Source organism: Rhinopithecus bieti, unplaced genomic scaffold (assembly GCF_001698545.2).
Source record: "Rhinopithecus bieti isolate Rb0 unplaced genomic scaffold, ASM169854v2 scaffold_13317, whole genome shotgun sequence".
In the NCBI taxonomy this organism is placed as follows: domain Eukaryota; kingdom Metazoa; phylum Chordata; class Mammalia; order Primates; family Cercopithecidae; genus Rhinopithecus; species Rhinopithecus bieti.
In genome coordinates, this window is record NW_016807516.1 from 41,795 (window position 1) to 61,305 (window position 19,511).

Genomic DNA, 19,511 nt, shown 5'->3' on the forward strand with positions numbered 1-19,511 from the left:
ACATTTCTCATAGCACAGACAGATTAAGGGGCCATAATGACTGCAGATAGTTCGATGTTTTTGAGTGAAAATTCCAAATTTATGTATGAAGATACATAAGTGGACCTAAATAAATGGAGAGTTATATCACATTTGTGGCTAAAATTTCAATATTATGAAGATGTTAATTATTTATTATTGTTCTAAAAAGCTATATTGTCTGGGCATGGTGGCTCACGCCTGTAATCCCAACACTTTGGGAGGCTGAGGTGGGTGGGTCACTTGGGGTCAGGAGTTTGAGACCAGCCTGGGCAACATGATGAAACTCTGTCTCTACTAAAAATACAAAAATCAGCTGGGCGTGATGGCACATGCCTGTAGTTCCAGCTACTCAGGGGCCTGAAGCAGGAGAATTGCCTGTACCTGGGAGGTGGAGGCTACAGTGAGCCGAGATCACACCACTGGACTCTGGCCTGGGTGACAGAGCGAGACTCTGTCTCAAAAAAAAAAAAAAAAGGAAAGAAAAGAAAAAAGAATAAAAAGAATGGAATCATATTTATAAACCCATTAATAAAGCATTAGTAAAAAGAAGATACACTGTGTTAATGGATTTGAAGACTTTATATTGTACTGATGTTCATTCTTCTTCAGTTGCTCTATGAATCTGATGCAAATATACTTTTGAAATATATCAAAATTTGGAGGAATTGAAGCTGATTTCAAAATTCCATGAAAGCATTTTTTCCAGGAGTAGGCAATGATCTCCTGAACAAGAAGTAGGTAGAGGCCGTCCCAGGATGTTGTCATGACTTGGCTTCAGTGCTGATGATCACACATAAACATCTCACCTTGGGTATGCAGGATAATGCAAAGGATTATTTGGTTTTTATTTACTAATATAATTTAACGGTATAAACACAGGATAATACATCTTCTGACCATGTCGTCTTTTGATCTTTTGTGGATGTAATTACCTCATTCTTAAAGCATGATCTTTCTGTGTTGACCCTCCACACGTCAGCATCAACAGGAAGCAGAGGTGAGGGGCCTGCGTGCAGCATAAGAAGGGACGTCCCACTGTGAATAGATTATCCATCCTTCATCTGGCATAGCCTAAGACCAAACCAGGAAACCATAAAGTCACCACATCAATTGGAGGCAAAGGGCATATCCACTAGAAGGGCCCACTGGCCTTGCAGGACATGGTACCAAAACACTTGAAGGACAGATGCATGGCTGTCTTTGGGGAGTGGGCCCATAAGTGGTGTGGAGCCAGGTGCTGACCTGTAGTGACCATCCTGGGTGCCAGAAGCAGAGAGTGCACAGATGAAGGAACACCAGTCACCATCCCTGCCCCTGTTGAATACTGTAGACTAGAGATGCCACTTGGAAATGAACACATAAGATTGAATAAACAGGTGCAGGCACAATTCATACTGAAGGGTCGGTGCTGCCCCATGTGTATGCCAGAGCCCTGAACTCAGCCTGGGTCCGTGCCCAGTGGTCCCCAAAGTTATCTTGTTAGCATCTCTGGCAGTCAAATTAAAGTCAAAACCATGAAAAAAATGTCTTGGCAAATGGGCAAAGGAACAAGTCTCACAGCTATTTTAGACTTCTGATCAACCCTATGTGTGGGACCAAGGGTCTAGATTGTATCAAAGGGGAGATACAGGGACAAGAGCTGGCCTGAACAGATGGCAGGCACTGGAGGGGACTTTGGAAATGTTGAGGTAGGTGATTTCCTAACTGGGCTCTACAAGCTTCACTGAGGGCCTGATAACACTCCTGCAATGCACTTGCAGCCCTAGCTGAACCCAGGCACCAGAGGGTGGCTTCCTTTGAGGCAAACACTCAAAAGCTTTGGTCTCAGAGGTACAGAATTCAGGCAGGTGCCATGTTTTTTAAGTCAAAAGGCAGTATGGTATCCCTTAACAATACCCATAGCCAACTTTAGTGTTTCCGAGGCAATAGGCAAGGTCTTCTCATTGTGGAGAACACTCTTGGGAGGTAGTTATTGCAATTATTTCTATTTTACAGATTAGGAAACTAAGGTAAAGTCCCTAGCTGCCCTCCAGTTCCTGACCCTCTTCATCTTCCACTCGAGTGGGAGATGTAAGTAAAGATGTCCACATCTTTACTGACTTTGCTTGGGTGAGTTAGGCCTCCCCCCATCTGGGATTTTCTGACCACCACCAAGCACACATTTTACTGGATTACATCTATAAGAATTGCATGCCTGAGACTATTCAGAATTTTCTAGAGCTATTTCAACAAATTGGATAACCTAGGTAAAATGGACCAATTCTACAAATACACAACCTACCAAACTGAATAATAAATGAATAAAAATTTGAACAGAACTATAACTAGGAGGGAGATCAATGCAATAATCTAAAGCCTTCCAGCAAATAATTACCTAGGACCAGCAAATAGTGAAGCAGCGATGTAGAGGCTACTGTTAAATGTTTTGTAGGTTAAAACATCTTTTAAGGCCGGGTTTGGTGGCTCAGGTCTGTAATCCCAGCACTTTGGGAGGCTGAGGCTGACGAATTACGAGGTCAGGAGATCGAGACCATCCTGGCTAACACCCTGAAACCCCGTCTCTACTAAAAATACAAAAAATGAGTCAGGCATGGTGGCAGGCGCCTGTAGTCCCAGCTACTTGGGAGGCTGAGGCAGGAGAATGGCGTGAACCTGGGAGGCGGAGCTTGCAGTGAGCCGATATTACACCACTGCACTCCAGCCTGGGGAACAGAGGGAGACTCCGTCTCAAAAAAAAAAAAAGAAAAAAAGAAAAATCTGTTAAAAGATAGTCATACCTCAAGTGATTTTGAACCCTAAGTAACTGTATCTCTACATTGCCACAGTGTGGCAGAATAGTGCCAATAAAGCAACAGCAGCAGCTAAAACAAAATCAGTCAGCTCTACTAGTTCATGGAAGAGTGAAATCTGAAATTATGTGTGGGTCCATGTTTCAGTTGTATAATTAGTAACCAGGACTGAAAAATTGACCAAGTGAAAAATATGTAACATAAATCAGTATAATGATAATACTTTAAACAATTGATTATTTGTGATGACACAGGAATTTGATTCTGAGCAAGATTTCTGACTGGCGCATGACAACGTACTGCTTTAGTTCCTTTACATGGCCATGGAGCATACCATGAGAACAGCCCTGTAAGTTCGGGAGAACCCTCCGTAAGCCTTGGTTTCCTCTTTGATAAAGCAAAGACAGTGTAGGACTCCTCATGCAGGGTGGTAAGATTTAATGAGCACAGGTGAGGCAAGGATTCCGCATCGAGCAGGAAAGGCACTGGAGTCCAAACAGTGGCCCTGCCTCATGACCACGCGCTTGTGCTGTTCTCTGGGAGTGGTGTAAGGAACCCACGGTATCATCACAGTATTATTAGGATGGCTGGGAAACGCCAGTGACACCCATGCACATACAAAACCAAAGCTGAATGCTGGGAGAGCCTGTCTGGCCCTGTCCAGGCCTATCTAAAATCTCCACAATGACAGTCACGCTATTGTGTTACACTATTGTCATACACACTTGCCTGAGAAAACCTTTCATCTCAGCTTTTCTTGTGTTTTGTTTTTGCTGGTGGTGGTGGCAGCTGGGTGGGTAGGTAGGTGGGGATCTCTTTCCCGGGGCAGCACAGGATCCAGAAAGCTTGGGTATTACCTGGGGAAGACATCACATGAGATGGGCTGTCCACCTCATGCCTACCAGCAGCTGACACCACCACATCCAAATCTGGATGGTCCTTTGAGGTCAGGGAGCTTCCGTTCTAAGACGGGATGAACTGTGACCCGCCTCGGCCTCCCAAAGTGCTGAGATTACAGGCATGAACCACTGTGCCTGGACTACACATCAAGGATTTTCAAACTGATACATGGAAGAGCATAGAGTTAGCAGAGACAAACAAATAGTTGAAGACAAAGAAGAAGAGTCTTTAATGAGCTGGCATGTATACAAAGCTAACTAAAGATAGAGCCATCACTGTAGACTAGTGGGGGAAATATTAAGCACTTTTTTTTTTTTTTTTTTGAGATGGAGTCTAGCTCTGTCGACCAGGCTGGAGTGCAGTGGCGCCAACTCGGCTCACTGCAAGCTCCGTCTCCCGGGTTTACGCCATTCTCCTGCCTCAGCCTCCTGAGTAACCAGGACTACAGGCGCCCACCGCCACACCCGGCTAATTTTTTGTATTTTTAGTAGAGACGGGGTTTCACCATGTTAGCCAGGATGGTCTCGATCTCCTGACCTCGTGATCCACCCACCTCGGCCTCCCAAAGTGCTGGGATTACAGGCGTGAGCCACCACGCCCGGCCTATTAAGCACTTTTAAACCTAGGGCAAAGTTAACTGGTATTGGTATTTAATTGATAATGCATTGTATTCCTCTCTATTCTCCATACAATAATAAAGGCACTATAGATTCAAATATAAAAGATAAAAGTAGAACGTTTAGACTCACAAGCAAATGTTTATCTGACAGAGGGGCCAGATTTTTTCTTTATGTTGCTCAAGCTAGAGTGCAGTGGCTAGTTACAGGCACAATCATAGTGCACTGTGGCCTTGAACTCCTGGCCTCACGCAATCCTACTGTTTCAGCCTCCTGAATGATTGAGACAACAAGCACCTGCCACAGTGGCCAGCTTCAGCAGTTTTTTTTTTTTTTTTTAATATAAGAAGAGTAATCAATAAAGGAAAAGGGTCTGACAAATTTTAATGTATTGAACCTGGGAGACTTAAAAGACAAGAAACACGGTGTAATAAAAATATGCACTATGCACAATACAAAGGAAATTAGCATGCAGAGTAGAAAGGAATGAACACACAATTACCAAATAAGAAAGTAAGCAAAATATACTTAACAGAAGATAAAAGACCATATATGAAAAAAAGAATCCATCTCCTTGGTAATGAGGAAATAGCCCAATAAAATGTTATACAGATAATATTTGACATGGATTAGAAGGACAAATAGCAAGCTGAGACTCCTAAGTGGTGATGACCACAGCAGGCACGGCCCTCTGTGAGCCCGGTGACCACGGCAGCCCTGGTGGGGCCGCGAGTGTCTGGGCTCCTAGGGAGGCACCTGCGGCTCCCACGGGACGGATGAGGACGCCAAGGTCAGGAGGCCCTGCTGCCACCGCGGGACGGCCCCTCTAGCCCCCAGCTTTCCGTAGTTCTCTGGGCCCCTCTGCAGTGGGAACTGGATCCTGAGGGGCAGAGCTTGAGGGACCCCGAGCTCGGGCCAGGACGCTTCCCTTGCGGATGGCGAAGCTGAGGTCCAGAGGAGGGCAGGGGCAGCTCCCGGGGCTCCCCAGGAAAAGGGAGCCGACTTCGGGGTTGGGGTCACAAGGAGCACTCCTGTGACCTCCAGGGCAGCCCTGGAGCCGGGGAGGAGGAGACAACGGGGACTTTTCATCCACCCCCGGGCAGAGGCTCATCCTGTGCCGCGCGACCCAAAGCTGCTTCCAGCCAGCCGGAGCCGCGGCCCCTTTAGGAGGGGGCGGTGCCTGAGTCTGGGCGCCAGAGACGCTAGGGCGGCGGGGCCGAGTTGCTGGCATCAGAGCGAGGCCTGGGGAGAGGTGTCCTCGTCGTCGTCACATCAGGGCCACGGCAGAGGCTGCGGCGGTGGCGGCAGCTTCCAAGGGGCGGTGGAGGACGAGGCAGCCTCGCCGGTAAGTGGCGGGCGCTTGCAACCCACAGGGGATTCGCCCGGGCCGGCGCGGCTTCTTCCCTGCGGCTCCCTGCCTCCGGGTCCTGACTTCCTCGTGGGCATCTGGGTCCCAGTGGTCTGCGTGGGGGCCGCTGTGGGGTCCGTGGCAGCGCCCACACCCCTGCCGGGAAAGCTGTGCTCCGTCCCACCCGCGTCCAGCGCAGGGGAGCGCCCTGGCCGGGAGCCGGAGGCGAAGCAGCAGGGTCTGGGTGCCTCCGAGCCACACGGGCTTCCAGGCTGGGGTCTGCAGTTATTATTATTATTTGTTTGTCTATTTATTTATTTATTTATTTTTGAGACGGAGTCTCGCTCTGTCGCCCAGGCTGGAGTACAGTGGCACAAACTCGGCTCACTGCAAGCTCCACCTCCCGGGTTCACGCCATTCTCCTGCCTCAGCCTCCCGAGTAGCTGGGACTACATGCGCCTGCCACCACCCCGGGCTAATTTTGTTTTTGTATTTTTAGTAGAGACGGGGTTTCACCGTGTTATCCAGGATGGTCTCGATATCCTGACCTAGTGATCCACCTGCCTCAGCCTCCTAGAGGGCTGGGATTACAGCGTGAGCCACCGCGCCAGGCCAGGGTCTGTAGTTATTGAAGTCACAGGACGTTTAGAAAGAGACCTCACTAGAGCAGGGAACGTCTGTATTTTCAGTTATTTAAGGATAATTTCCATTCCCACCTGCAGGAGCAGGGAACGTCTGTATTTTCAGTTATTTAAGGATAATTTCCATTCCCACCTGCAGCGTATAAGAGCCCCTGTTTCTCCACTATCACACGAGCATTCCTATTTTTAAAAACTGTTGGCCGGGCTCGGTGGCTCACGCCTGTAATTCCAGCACTTTGGGAGGCTGAGGCGGGCAGATCACGAGGTCACGCCACTGCACTCCAGCCTGGGAGACAGAGTGAGACTCCGTCTCAAAAAACCAAAACAAAAAAAGCCCGGTTATCTTTGTAGGAATAGGAATATGTATTCCAGTAAGTGTGAGATACCTGCCTGCGGTTTTGAATTACAGTTTTCTGATGAAGCATGATTTTGAGGATCTTCTGGCTTACTTGTTGTTCAGTTTGATGAACTGTCTACCCAGGTTCATTGCCAAATACTAGATTGGATTTTTTTGCTACTTCATTGTGTGTGGGGGGTGTAGGGGAGAGAGGGAGGTTGAGACAGAGTCTCGCCCTGTTGTCCAGGCTGGAGTGCAGTGGCATGATCTCCGCTCATTGCAACCTCCACCCTCCACTTCCCAGGTTCAAGCGATTCTGGTGCCTCCACCTCCCCAGTAGCTGGGATTACAGGCATAGGCCACTACGCCCGTCTACTTTTTGTATTTTTAGTACAGACGGGGTTTCACCATGTTGGCCAGGTTGGTCTCAAGGCCAGGATCACTCCTGGCCTCAAGTGATCTGCTTGCCCTGGTCTCCCAAAATACCGGGATTACAGGCATGAGCCACCTCGCCCAGCCTCTCAAAGCTGTTTATTGAGCAGAGGCTGCTTTCCTCATTGTGTCTTTGTAAAAGTGAGGTGACTATGTATATGTTTGGGTTGATCTTTTTTTGTGTTCTCTCTTCTTGTCTATGGCTCCAGGTTTTTGTGCAAATATCAAATATCCTGCATAACTATAGCTTGGCAATGTAATTTAGTATCGGGAATTCTGAGTCCTCAGTATTTCATTTTATTTCTCAGGATATCCTTTGGAGATTTAGGGCCTGTTGTGGGTCCTTGCGATTTTTAGTGTTGTGTATTAATATGTATTTAATTTCACTTTCTTGGCACATCATAAATGTCCATAATTAGTGTTACACTGGGACATTTGGATACGTCTGTATATTGGGTAATGATCAAATCAGGGTGTTTGCCATTTCTGTTTCCTAACACAGGTATTATTCTGTGTGGAGAGAACATTCAGAAGCCTTCCTTCCAGCTCCTTTGAAATCTGCAATACGAAATCATTAACCAGAGTCATCCAGCTGTGAAATAGAACACCAGACTGTTCCTAACATGTAAGGGGAACTTTGTTTCCATAACCAATTCCTCCCCATTACCCCTCATCCCCCAGCCTCTGGTAACCAACAATGCCCTTTCTGTTGTTTATGATAATGTTTTTTAGATTTGAGTGATCCTGGGCACTGTTTGTCATTCTGGGCCTAACTTACTTCATTTAACAGAATGTGTTCCAGGTTCAACTGTGTTGCTCCAAGTGACATGTTATTATTTTGATGGCTGAAGTGTTTTGCCTTGTGTGTATATACACCAGAGGTTTTTAAAAATCTTTTCATCTGTGGATAGACAGGTAAGTTGGTTGCATTATCCTGGCTTTTGTGAATGATGCTGCAATAAACATGGGAAGTCAAGTATCTCTAGATAATACAGATTTCATTTGTTTTGAAGGTATATCCAGAAGATGAATTGCTAGATTGTATGGTATCTGTATTTTCAATTCTTTGAGGAACCTCTAACTTATTTTGTTAACTTTTAACTTCAGGGGTACACGTGGGAGTTTGTTATATAGTTAAACTTGTGTTGTGAGGGTTTGTTGTACAAATTATTTCTTCAGCCTAGTACCCATTAGTCATTGTTCCTGATCCTCTCCCTCCTCCCACCCTCTGCCTTCTGATAGGCCCCAGTGTGCGTCCTTCCCCTCCATGTGTCCATGTATTCTCATCATTTAGCTCCCACTTATAAGTGAGGACATACAGTATTGGATTTTCTAGGAACCTCTAACTCTTTCCCACAGTTTACTAATATTCATTCCCACCAACAGTGGATAATAGCGCCCCTTTCTCCAGATCCACAGCATCATTCTTATTTTTAGAAATCTTTATTCTTTTAGCAATATTCATTCCAATAAGCAGGAGATGCTATCTGAATGTGTTCATGAATTCTGTTTGTGGAATTAACAGTGTTGTTGAGGTTCTTATCTATCACCTGTTGGTCCATTTTACCTGTCCTTTGCAGAATGGTCTGTGGAGGTTCTTTGACAAATAGTTTTTTTTGCTACTTTTTAGTGTTTTTTCCTGTATATAGGTTCAAGAACAACCCATTATGAGTTATATGATTGCCTGAAATGCTTGCTTATTCGTTAGAATGCGTTTCAATTTGTAACATCGGTTTTTGTTTTTCCTTTGAGATGAAGTCTCGCTTTGTTGTCCAGGCTGGAGTACAGTGGTGCAAACTTGGCTCCACTGCAGTCTCCACCTCCTAGGTTCAAGGGATTTTCCTGCCTCAGCCTCCCAAGTAGCTGAGATTACAGGTACACACCACCATGCCTGGCTAATTTTTGTATTTTTAGTAGAGATGGGGTTTCATGATGTTGGCCAGGCTGGTCTTGAGCTCCTGACCTCAAGTGAGCCACCCACCTTGGCCTCCCAAAGTGCTGAGATCATAGACATGAGCCACGAGCCACTGTGCCTGGCCATAATCTAGAACATAGGTTTTTTTGTTTGTTTGTTTGTTTTTAAGTTCAGGGGTACATGTGCAGGTTTGTTACATAGGTAAACTTGTGTTTTGGGAGTTTGTTGTAAAGATTATTTCATCACCCAGACATTAAGCCTAGTACCCATTAGTGATTTTTCTTGATCCTCTTCTTCCTCTCACTCTCCACCCTCTGATAGGCCTAGTGTGGTTGTTCCCCTCTGTCTCCATGTGTTCTTATCCTTTAGCACACTTATAAGTGAGAACACGCAGTATTTGCGTTTCTGTTTCTGTGTTAGTGTGTTAAGAATAATGGCCTCTAGTTCCATCCATGTTTCCGCAAAGGACGTATCTAGTTCATTTTTATAGCTGCATAGTATTTCATGCTGTATATGTACCACATTGTCTTTTTCCAGTTTACCACTGATGGGCATTTAGGTTGATTCCATGTCTTTGCTATTGTGCATAGTGTTGCAGTGAACATACATGTGCATGTATCTTTATAATTTATATTCTTTTAGGTATATCCCCAGTAATGGGATTGCTCTGTCTTTAGGTCTTTGAGGAATTGCCACAATGTTTTCCACAATGGTCGAATGAATTTACACTCCCACCTGCAGTGTATAAGCATTCCTTTTTCTCCACAGCTTTGCCAGCATTTGTTTTATTTTATTTTGTAAAATTTTATTTCAATGGTTTTTGGGGAACAGGTGGTTTTTGGTTATGTTGGGGTGATCAGACCCAACACCAGGCTGTGGAGGTGACGAAGTCCAGTCGAGTCAAAGGAATGAGAAAAGACAAGAGAGAAAGTGGGACCAGGGGGCTGATGCTAGTATGGAGGCTGGGAAGGCCTGGAGAGCTCTGGGAGCCCATGCTATTTATTGGTGATCAAACAAAGAAACAGGTGGTGAGGATGTGGGGGTTGAAAGGAAGTGATGTATCAAGAGCGAGTGAACTACAGCTGTGATGGTTTAGCATTTTCTTTGAAACATGTGGCTACATGGGATAATGGGAGTGCTAGAAGCCAGGAGCCAGCAAGTCTGGACACATTCCGAAGGCCAGGAGGAGATTTACCCTGGACCCTGGACATGTTCCAAGCCCTGCCTCAGCTTCTCTCCCAAAACTCAGCTTTCCTCCCAGTAGGTTACATGGATAAGTTCTTTAGTGGTGATTTCTGAGATTTTGGCGCACCCATCACCCGAGCAAGTATACACTGGACCCAGTGAGCCTCTGTTGTTATTTATATTTACTTATTTTTTTGAGACAGAGTGTCACCATGTCACCTGGGCTGGAGTGCGGTGGTGCAATCTCAGCTCATTGCAACCTTCAGCTCTAGGGTTCCAGCAGTTCTCCTGCCTCAGCCTCCAGAGTAGCTGGGATTACAGGTATATACCACCCTGCCTGACTAATTTTTGTATTTTTTTTTAGCAGAGATGGGGTTTCACCATGTTGGCCAGGCTAGTACCAAACTCCTGGCCTCAAGTGATCTGCCCGCCTGAGCCTCCCAAAGTGCTGGGATTATAGGTGTGAGCCACCACACTGGGCTAACAATGAGTTTTTTCCTTCAGGTGTGTGTGTGTGTGTTGCCCTTCTTTCAAAGTGGAACACAGATTTAAGGTCTCAAAGTGCACCCTCAACCTGTGTTTTCATTAAAGGCATTTTATGGCTTAAGGTCTTTTGATTTGTTCTGAGATCATTTTTGAGTTGATTTGCATATATCATGTAAAATAAGGGTTCAGTTTCTATCTTCTGCATATGGATATCATTTTTCTGACAGCTATTTACTGAGTGGCCTCTGCCTTCTACATTGTGTCTTTGTGGTGTGCTTTATAACAGTGAGTTGACTATGGATACAGTTGTGTTGATCATTTGCCTCCCCTTTTTTGCCCGTGGTGGCTGTAGGTCTTTGTTTTTATGCAAGTGCCATGGATTTTGCATAACTATAGATTTGCAGTGTCATTTGATATGAGAGATAGTGAGTCCTCACACTTTTGTTGTTTCTCAGGATTTCTTTGGCTATTCGGAGCTTTGTGGTTCCCTGTGATTTTGAGCAATGTGTATTCGTTTTTGTTAATTTTCATATCATAAAGGTCCATAATAAAGAGGTATTCTGGGACATTTTCACACATGTATATATTAGGTAATGACCAAATTGAGGTACTTAGCATTTCTATTCCTTCATACAGGTATTGTTTTTGGGTGGAGAGAATGCTGAAAATCCTCCCTTCTTGCCCTTTTGAAACATATATTATTTTTAATTCCAGCCACCAGGCTGAGGAAGAGAACAACCAAATTTATTTCTTTCATGTTAGGGCAACTTTGTTTCTATAACCAATTCCTCCTCATTCCCCCTCTATCCCCCACCCCCAGTAACCAAAATTGTGCTTTCTACTTCTTTAAGATAAATGTTTTAAGATTTCACATGAGTGATGACATGCACTGTTTGTCTTTCTGGGCCTAGCTCATTACATTTAACATAATGTTTTCCACGTTAATCTGTGTTGCCCCAGATGACATTGTTTCATTATTTTGATGACTGAAAAGTATTCCCTTGTGTATATGTACTAGCGTGAAGGGGGCCAGCCCCTCCACACCTGTGGGTATTTCTCGCCTGGTGGGATGAGAGACTGAGAAAAGAAGTAAGACACAAAGTATAGAGAAAGAACAGCGGGCCCAGGGGACTGGTGCTCAGCAAATGGAGGACCTGCACCGGCACCGGTCTCTGAGTTCCCTCAGTATTTATTGATTACTATTTTCACTATCTCAGCAAGAGGAATGTGGCAGGAGAGCAGGGTGATAGTGGTGAGAAGGTCAGCAAGAAAACATGTGAGCAAAGGAATCTGTGTCACAAATAAGTTCAGGGGAAGGTACTATGCCTGGATGTGCACGTAGGCCAGATTTGTGCTTTTCTCACCCAGACATCTCAGTGGAGTAAAGAATAACAGAGCAGCATTGCTGTCAGCATGTCTCGCCTCCTGCCACAGGGTGGTTTTTCTCCTATCTCAGAATTGAACAAATGTACAGTCAGGTTTTATACTGAGACATTTGGTTCCCAGGGACAGGCAGGAGACAGAGGCCTTCCTCTTAGTCTCAACTGCAAGAGGCTTTCCTCTTTACTAATCCTCCTCAGCACAGACCCTTCACAGGTGTCGGGCTGGGGGATGGTCAGGTCTTTCGCATCCCATGACTCCATATCTCAGGCTGTCACATGGGGAGAATACCTTTGTACCATACCCAGCTTTCCAGGGCAGAGGTCCCTGCGGCTTTCCGCAGTGCATTGTGCCCCTGGTTTATCGAGAATGGAGGTTGGTGATGACCTTTACCCAGCATACCGCCTGTGAACATTTTGTTAAGAAGGCACAGCCCTAGATCCCTTAAACCTTCATTCCATACAATACATGTTTCTGTGAGCTTAAGGTTAGGGCAAAGTTACAGATGAACAGCATCTCAGGGCAAAGCAATTTTTCAGGGTACAGGTCAAAATGGAGTTTCTTATGTCTTCCCTTTCTACATAGACACAGTAACAGTCTGATCTCTCTTTTTTTTCCCTACACTGCCCAGCCCTGCTGTGCTTGAATGCCCCCAGCAAGGCCATGCGGGCAGCTGCCTGCTCTGATGGCCCAAGTGGACCATGTGTCTGAGGCTGCCCTGTATGTTTTGTTCAAAGGAGAGGCAGAAAAACAGGAAAAAAAAAAAAAAGACTACCAAGAGGAAGCTGACTCCTAACACCACCTCCCCTTCCACCTCCCCTTCCACCTCCACTACTGTCTGTGCCGGCACCATCTCCACCTCCACCACACCAGCCTCTACCACCCCAGCCTCCACCACCCTGGCCTCCACCAGCATGGCCAGCAGCCAGGCCTCACAGGAGGGCAGCTCACCAGAGCCCCTGCCCGAATTGCATAGCAGCAGCCTGATTGACCATGAGTAACCAGTGGCCAGTGCCTTCACCAGGGTTCAGGCTTTTAATTCTCCTCACACACCTGATTATGGTGAGTGGCAGAAACAGGAGGGGACGGAGCTCTAGCGGCAGCATTGAGAAAGTTGGCCTTTGGAAAACCACAGAAGGAAGTTGTGTTGTGGCATTGCTGTTCCTGTGCTAGAAATGACAGCAAGGGGTCAATGCACACTGTAATAGTGCACAGTCCCCTTAATTGATCACTACGTGGAATTGAAAGATTATTAGCAAAAAAGATGAATAAGCGAACCATCTTTTAGCTACTCCAGGCATCCTTCTTTTTCTCTACGAAATGAAATCAGAGGTTAAGTAAACACATCTAGACTCTCTGTTCTTTATGATATTTACTATTAACAATCTGTGTAACATTTATCATTAAACAGATCCTAAAACTTTAGAATTGGGCTGCATGTCAATATTAGTTGAATGAGTAATTCTAAACAGTCTTCACTGAATTTGTGGAGCATTGTTAGTACTCCCAACTTTAAAAAGGTCCTTTAGTTAAGAGCCCCTTCGAACGTCCAATAGTGTCCACAAGGAGCCCACACCATGTCTTCTGAGAGGTCCACTGGACAATTCCACAGTGCAGTGAATAGGTTGGAGGAGCTCACAGGCTTGTATCTCATTTCCCCATGAGCCCCCACACAATGCAGTCCTCAAGGTTCCCGTCCTGTGATAAACAGTAAAAATCCACATAGTCCCCAGGCTTCAGCCCAGAAGTGGTGAGGGAGGCCATGTTGTTTGACTTGTACCTGGGGAAGAGGAGAGGCTTGGTAGTAAATGTATGAGAAGATAACTCATAAAGATACAGAGGGAGAGATTTGGTATTTTTGGAGAGAAAATTAGGGAAGTCATGAGTAGACAAGTCCACCTCCAGCATTCAGGCAGGAAATTGGAGACAGCTGATGGGGACAGGCTGAGAGCTGAGCTGGGGTGGGGTCACTCTGGGGAGTTTCTGTATCACTTCCCCATGGGTCTGGAGAACTGTGTGATTACTGCTGCTATCACAAGAATGACAGGAGTAGTTGACCTCATCCTTAGACTGCGGCCCAGAGATGGTCAGGGAGGCAGAATTGGATGGAGCTGCTGGAGCCAGAGAACCAATGCATAACACGGAAGGGTCTTTTGTTATCATTGTAGATTATGGTGGTGGGGGCACTGCTCAGGTGCTGATGGCACCAATGCACCAATGCACATATTTGCTGTCGATGCTACCACTGCTCCAGGTGCCAAAGATAGTGTTCTTTTGTCCCAGAGACCCTGACACAGAGTGGGACTGACTGAACACATCCTCCTACCAGGACCCTGCAAGAAGGGAACAATACAGAGAACAGTGAGGACAGATCAGGTCTGCTGAGAGGAGGGAGAGGTCATCATCGCAGGGGACATCCAGGAGCCTCCCTTGAATTCTCTGCAGGCAGCCACCTGTGCAATGAGTGAGGAAAGTGAGGATGCATGGAGCCCAGGCCACAGTGGAGATGCCCCAGGCTCTGCTGCCCGAGCCCGTAGCCAGGACTGAGCTCACCATCGCCTCTGATCCATCACACCGATCCTCAGGGTGGGAGGACTCCAAGCAAATCTTCCCCATTTCTGGAGGCTGTGCAAACCTCTCCTTTGACCTCAGTCTGAACTACAGCTGAGAAAAAGAAAAACTACAGAAGAAGAAAGACTTTCACCCAGAGAGGGCACAGAAACACCTTCATGATGCAAGACAAAGGGGGCTCTCAGCTGAGGAGCCCTAAGCAGGTGCTTAGTCCACAGCACCCTCTGGTAAATGTGGGAGTCATGTGGACTCCAGGCAGGTACTGGTTCCGAAGGATCCTGCCCTTCCCACCACCACCACTATCAAAATTTCCATCTTTTCAGATCGGCTTCTGTCATTTAGCAATATGCATGTAACCTTTCTGCATATTATTTTGTGCCCCGGTACCTCCTTCTTACTGTAGAATAATACTTCATTTTATGGCTTACCAAGGCTTGTGGATCCATTTGCTTATTGAAGGACACATTGGTTGTTTTCAAGCTTTGACAATCATGATTAGAGTAGCTATAAGCATTTGGGTACAGGGTCTTGTGTGGTACATGCAACTCATTTAGTTAAATAGCTACAAATACATTCAGTTCAGCTAGGCTTCTAAATTGTAGGCTGAGTGTGTTCAGCTTTTTTAGAACCTGCCAACATGAGATCACCAATATTCTCATGTGTCGGAGAGATATGTCCTCACTTTGGAACATGCTAAGGCAAGGAGGGAGGTGATAGACAGTTTTGTTAGAATGATCTCTTTACAGCCGGGCGCGGTAGCTCATGCCTGTGATCCCAGCACTTTGGGAGGCCAAGGTGGGTGGATCACGAGGTCAGGAGATCAAGACTGAATGAGCACTGTGAAACCCCGTCGCTACAGAAAAAAAAAAAAAAAAAAAAAAAAAAAAAGCCAGGCGTGGTGGCACATGCCTGTAGTCCCAGCTACCAGGGAGGCTGAGGCAGGAGAATTGCTTCAACCAGGGAGAGGGAGGTTGCAGTGAGCCCAGGGGAGGCCGAGGCAGGCAGATCACCTAAGGTCAGGTGTTCGAGACCAGCCTGACCAACATGGAGAAACCCCGTGTCTACTAAAAATACAAAATTAGCCAGACATGGTGGCACATGCCTGTAATCCCAGCTACTCGGAATGCTGAGGCAGAAGAATCACTGGAACCCAGGAGGTGGAGGTTGCAGCGAACCAAGATCATGCCACTGCATTCTAGCAAAAGGATTATCTGTGCATTTATTCAGGTCTTCTTTAAGACCTGCATCTAAGCAATGTTTTATGACTTCTAGTGTGTAAAACAACAATTTTTGTCATACTTATCCTAAAGTATTTCATGTTTTATGCTATTTTCAATGTATTAACTTTTCAATTACTGATGGTTCATTACTGATATGGAGAATACAATTCCCTTCTGCATCCCTGTATTGTATCCCAAGGCTCGTATTAAAACTCTCAGACCAGCAGCATCTCTGAGTCACTTCTAGACTCTGAGCTGAGATGAACCCCAACCCACCCCTCTTGCCTTCTTCTATGTCAACACTGAGAGATTTTACCCCTGAGCAAGGGATGTCTGCCTGTGAAATGTGAGCAAGGTAGGACTTCGTTAGACCTACTTGTCAATGGGAGCTCCAGTGCTGTTGGTGTGACAACAGATGTCACCCTGAGTTAGATTTGGTCAGAGTCACCAGCAGGGGTGACTTCACCAGGCCAGGAGAGTAGAGGGGAGGTTTTTGTCTGACTTCCTCATGGGTCTGGAGCACTGTGTGAGTTGCCATGCCATGTACAACAGTAATAGTCAGCCTCATCCTCAGGCTGGAGCCCAGAGATATGCAGAATCCCTGCATTGGCTGATGCATCCTTGGATCCAGAGAAGCGGCTCGGAACTCCAGAGCCTTGGCCCTTGTCTGAGTCTGAGTGGTAGTACAGGAGATACCGGGGAGGGCTCCCTGGCTTTTGTTGGTACCAATTTATCCAGAAGTCACCAACACTGAAGCCACTGCTCAGCGTGCAGGTGAGTCTGGCTGGCGCTCCAGAAGATGCGGAATGGGAAGATGGCTGAGTCAGAACAGGCTGGGAGAGGGAATCTGAAAACACAGACATCATGGGTAATAAGGCAGTTCCCAGGGTAAAGTTTCTCGTAGGTCTGAGCCACAGGGGATGGTGTAGGCTGGTCACTGAGTCTCGGTTTATAAGGACTTTCCCTACCTGTGCAGTGAGAGAGGAGCATGAGAAGGAGAAGAGTCCAGGCCATGGTGGACAGAGGCCCTGAGCCTTAACAGTGGGGCTGGGCTGCCCCAGGTCTCCTTTTCTTCTCCACCCTCTGCCAGAGGAGGGGCTGCTCATGCAAATGTGTTTCCTTCCAAGGACTGCCCAGCCCCTCCCTGAGCCCTGGGGCTGGAGCTCAGCTCACACTGCAGACTCAGGAGGAGGAAGGTTTGGTTCCCCCTTGGGAGGGCCCTGGGAGGAAGCAGCTGCCGAAACCGTGCACAGGTCTCTGTTTAGGGGACTCTGCCAGGCCAGAGAGGACACAGCTCCTGAGTCCCCATCTTTGAGCACAGGGCACAGGTTCCTTGGAGTGAATGGTTCTTGCTAAGCAGCTGTGTAGGGACCATAGGGCAGTCCTGTGGCATCCCCTGCTGGTTGCAAGGCACACACCTCCCGATATAGTGTGGATGTGCGTCCTCTTTAAATCTCCTGTTGAAACATCCCCAGTGTTGGATGAGGCAGCTGGTGGGAGATGGTTGGGTCATCGGAGAGGATTCCGCAAGGCTTGGTGCTGTCTTCTTGACAGTGAGTGAGTTCTTGCAAGATCTGATTGTCCAGATGTGTGGAACTTCCCCGCTTACTCTCTTTCTTGCTTCCAGTCTGCCATGAGAGATGTCTGCTCCCACTTCATGTTCCACCAAGTAAAATCCCTTGAGGTATCCTCAGAAGCCAGGCAAATGCAGGCACCATGACTCTTGTACAGCCTGCAGAACCATAAGCCAATTCAACCTCTTTTATTTGTAAATTTTCCAACCTCGAGTATTTCTTTGCAGCAAGCAAGAATGTCCTAACACAGATCACTGGTGCTGAGAAATAAAGTATTTTGCTAAAAGATACCTGATAGTACAAAAGCAGCTGTGGAACTCAGTCATGGGCAGAGGTTGGAAGGGTTTAGGGGGCTCAGGAGAAGACAGTGTGAAAGGAAAATAAATCTTGGGACCCCACCCAAGCTGGGAACTGCTTAGAGCACACCTGCCTCCCATTCTATTGAAAGTCTCCCCTCTGCTCACTGAGATAAATGCACATCTGATTGCCTCCTTTGGAGAGGCTCATCAGAAACTCAAAATAATGTGACCGTATGTCTCTTATCTATCTAAGACTGGAAGTCCCTTCCCCGCTTTAAGTTGTCCTGCCTTCACCTGGAGCTGCCCCACCTTTCCAGACTGAACTGACGTACATCTTACACATGATGATCGATGTCTCATGTCTCCCTAGAATGTATAAAACCAAGCTGTACTCCTACCACCTTGGACACATGTCATCAGGATCTCCTGAGGCTGTTACAGATGTGCCTACTCAACCTTGGCAAAATAAGCTTTCTAAGTTAATTGAGACCTGTGTCAGATTTTGGGGGTTCACAACAGGAAGATTAGAAAATGCTTCGAACTTTATAGAGACTGGCTCAATGGTTGTGATCAAAATGCTGATGGTGTTATGAACAATGAAGTATAGGCTGTCAACGTCTCAGATGGAAAGTGAGTAACTTATTGGGAACTGGGGCGAATATCTCCCATGTTATGCCTTAGGAAAGAGTTTGGCTGAATTCTATTCATGTTCTAGGAATCTGTGGAAGTTGGAACTTCAGAACCATCATTTAGAGTAAAAAAAAAAAAAACAAAAAAAACCTAAATAAAAATTTTAAAAATTAAATAAAAACTTAAAAAACTAAATAAAAATTTTATATAGTTTACTTTTGTTTTGATTTGTTTTGTTTTCACAAGTACATTATTTAACTTGGAAGTCAAATCTTATTAAAAGGATATGTGAATTTTTTAAAATTATACTTTAAGTTCTATGGTACATGTGCACAATGTGCAGATTTGATACATATGTATACATGTGCCATGTTGGTTTGCTGCACCCATCAACTCGTCATTTACATTAGGTATTTCTCCTAATGCTATCCCTCCCTGAGTCTCCCACCCTATGACAGGCCCTGGTGTGTGATGTTCCCCACACTGTGTCCAAGTGTTCTCATTGTTCAATTCCCACCTATGAGTGAGAACGTGCGTTGTTTGGTTTTCTGTCCTCGTGATAGTTTGCTGAGAATGATGGTTTCCAGCTTCATCCACGTCCCTGCAAAGGACATGAACTCATCCTTTTTTATGGCTGCATAGTATTCCATGGTGTATATGTGCCACATTTTCTTTTTTATTTTATTTTATATTTTTATTATACCTTAAGTTCTAGGGTACATGTGCACAATGTGCAGGTTTGTTACATATGTATACTTGTGCCATGTTGGTATGCTGTACCCATCAACTAGTCAGCACCCATCAACTCATCATTTATATCAGGTATAGCTCCCAATGCAATCCCTCCCCCCTCCCCCCTCCCCATAATAGGCCCCAGTGTGTGATGTTCCCCTTCCCGAGTCCAAGTGATCTCATTGTTCAATTCCCACCTATGAGTGAGAACATGTGGTGTTTGGTTTTCTGTTCTTGCAATAGTTTGCTGAGAATGATGGTTTCCAGCTGCATCCATGTCCCTACAAAGGACATAAACTCATCCTTTTTTATGGCTGCATAGTATTCCATGGTGTATATGATGTGCCACATTTTCTTAATCCAGTCTATCATTGATGGACATTTGGGTTGGTTCCAAGTCTTTGCTATTGTGAATAGTGCTGCAATAAACATAT

General features: G+C 45.9%; 1 long non-coding RNA gene and 1 pseudogene across 2 annotated transcripts; one reads left to right on the forward strand and one right to left on the reverse strand.

Moving 5' to 3' along the window:
* The first annotated feature begins 5,490 nt into the window (after window positions 1-5,490).
* LOC108536106 (uncharacterized) lies at window positions 5,491-16,506 on the forward strand. The gene is made up of 4 exons (XR_001887419.1): window positions 5,491-5,672; window positions 7,588-7,710; window positions 7,876-8,000; window positions 16,417-16,506. It is a non-coding gene; the product is annotated as an uncharacterized LOC108536106 (long non-coding RNA).
* Window positions 15,765-17,847, reverse strand: LOC108536105 (immunoglobulin omega chain-like; annotated as a pseudogene). Its single transcript, XR_001887418.1, has 2 exons — window positions 16,811-17,847; window positions 15,765-16,689 (listed from the first exon to the last, which is right to left on the reverse strand). The product of XR_001887418.1 is annotated as an immunoglobulin omega chain-like (transcript).
* Window positions 17,848-19,511: the final 1,664 nt, after the last annotated feature.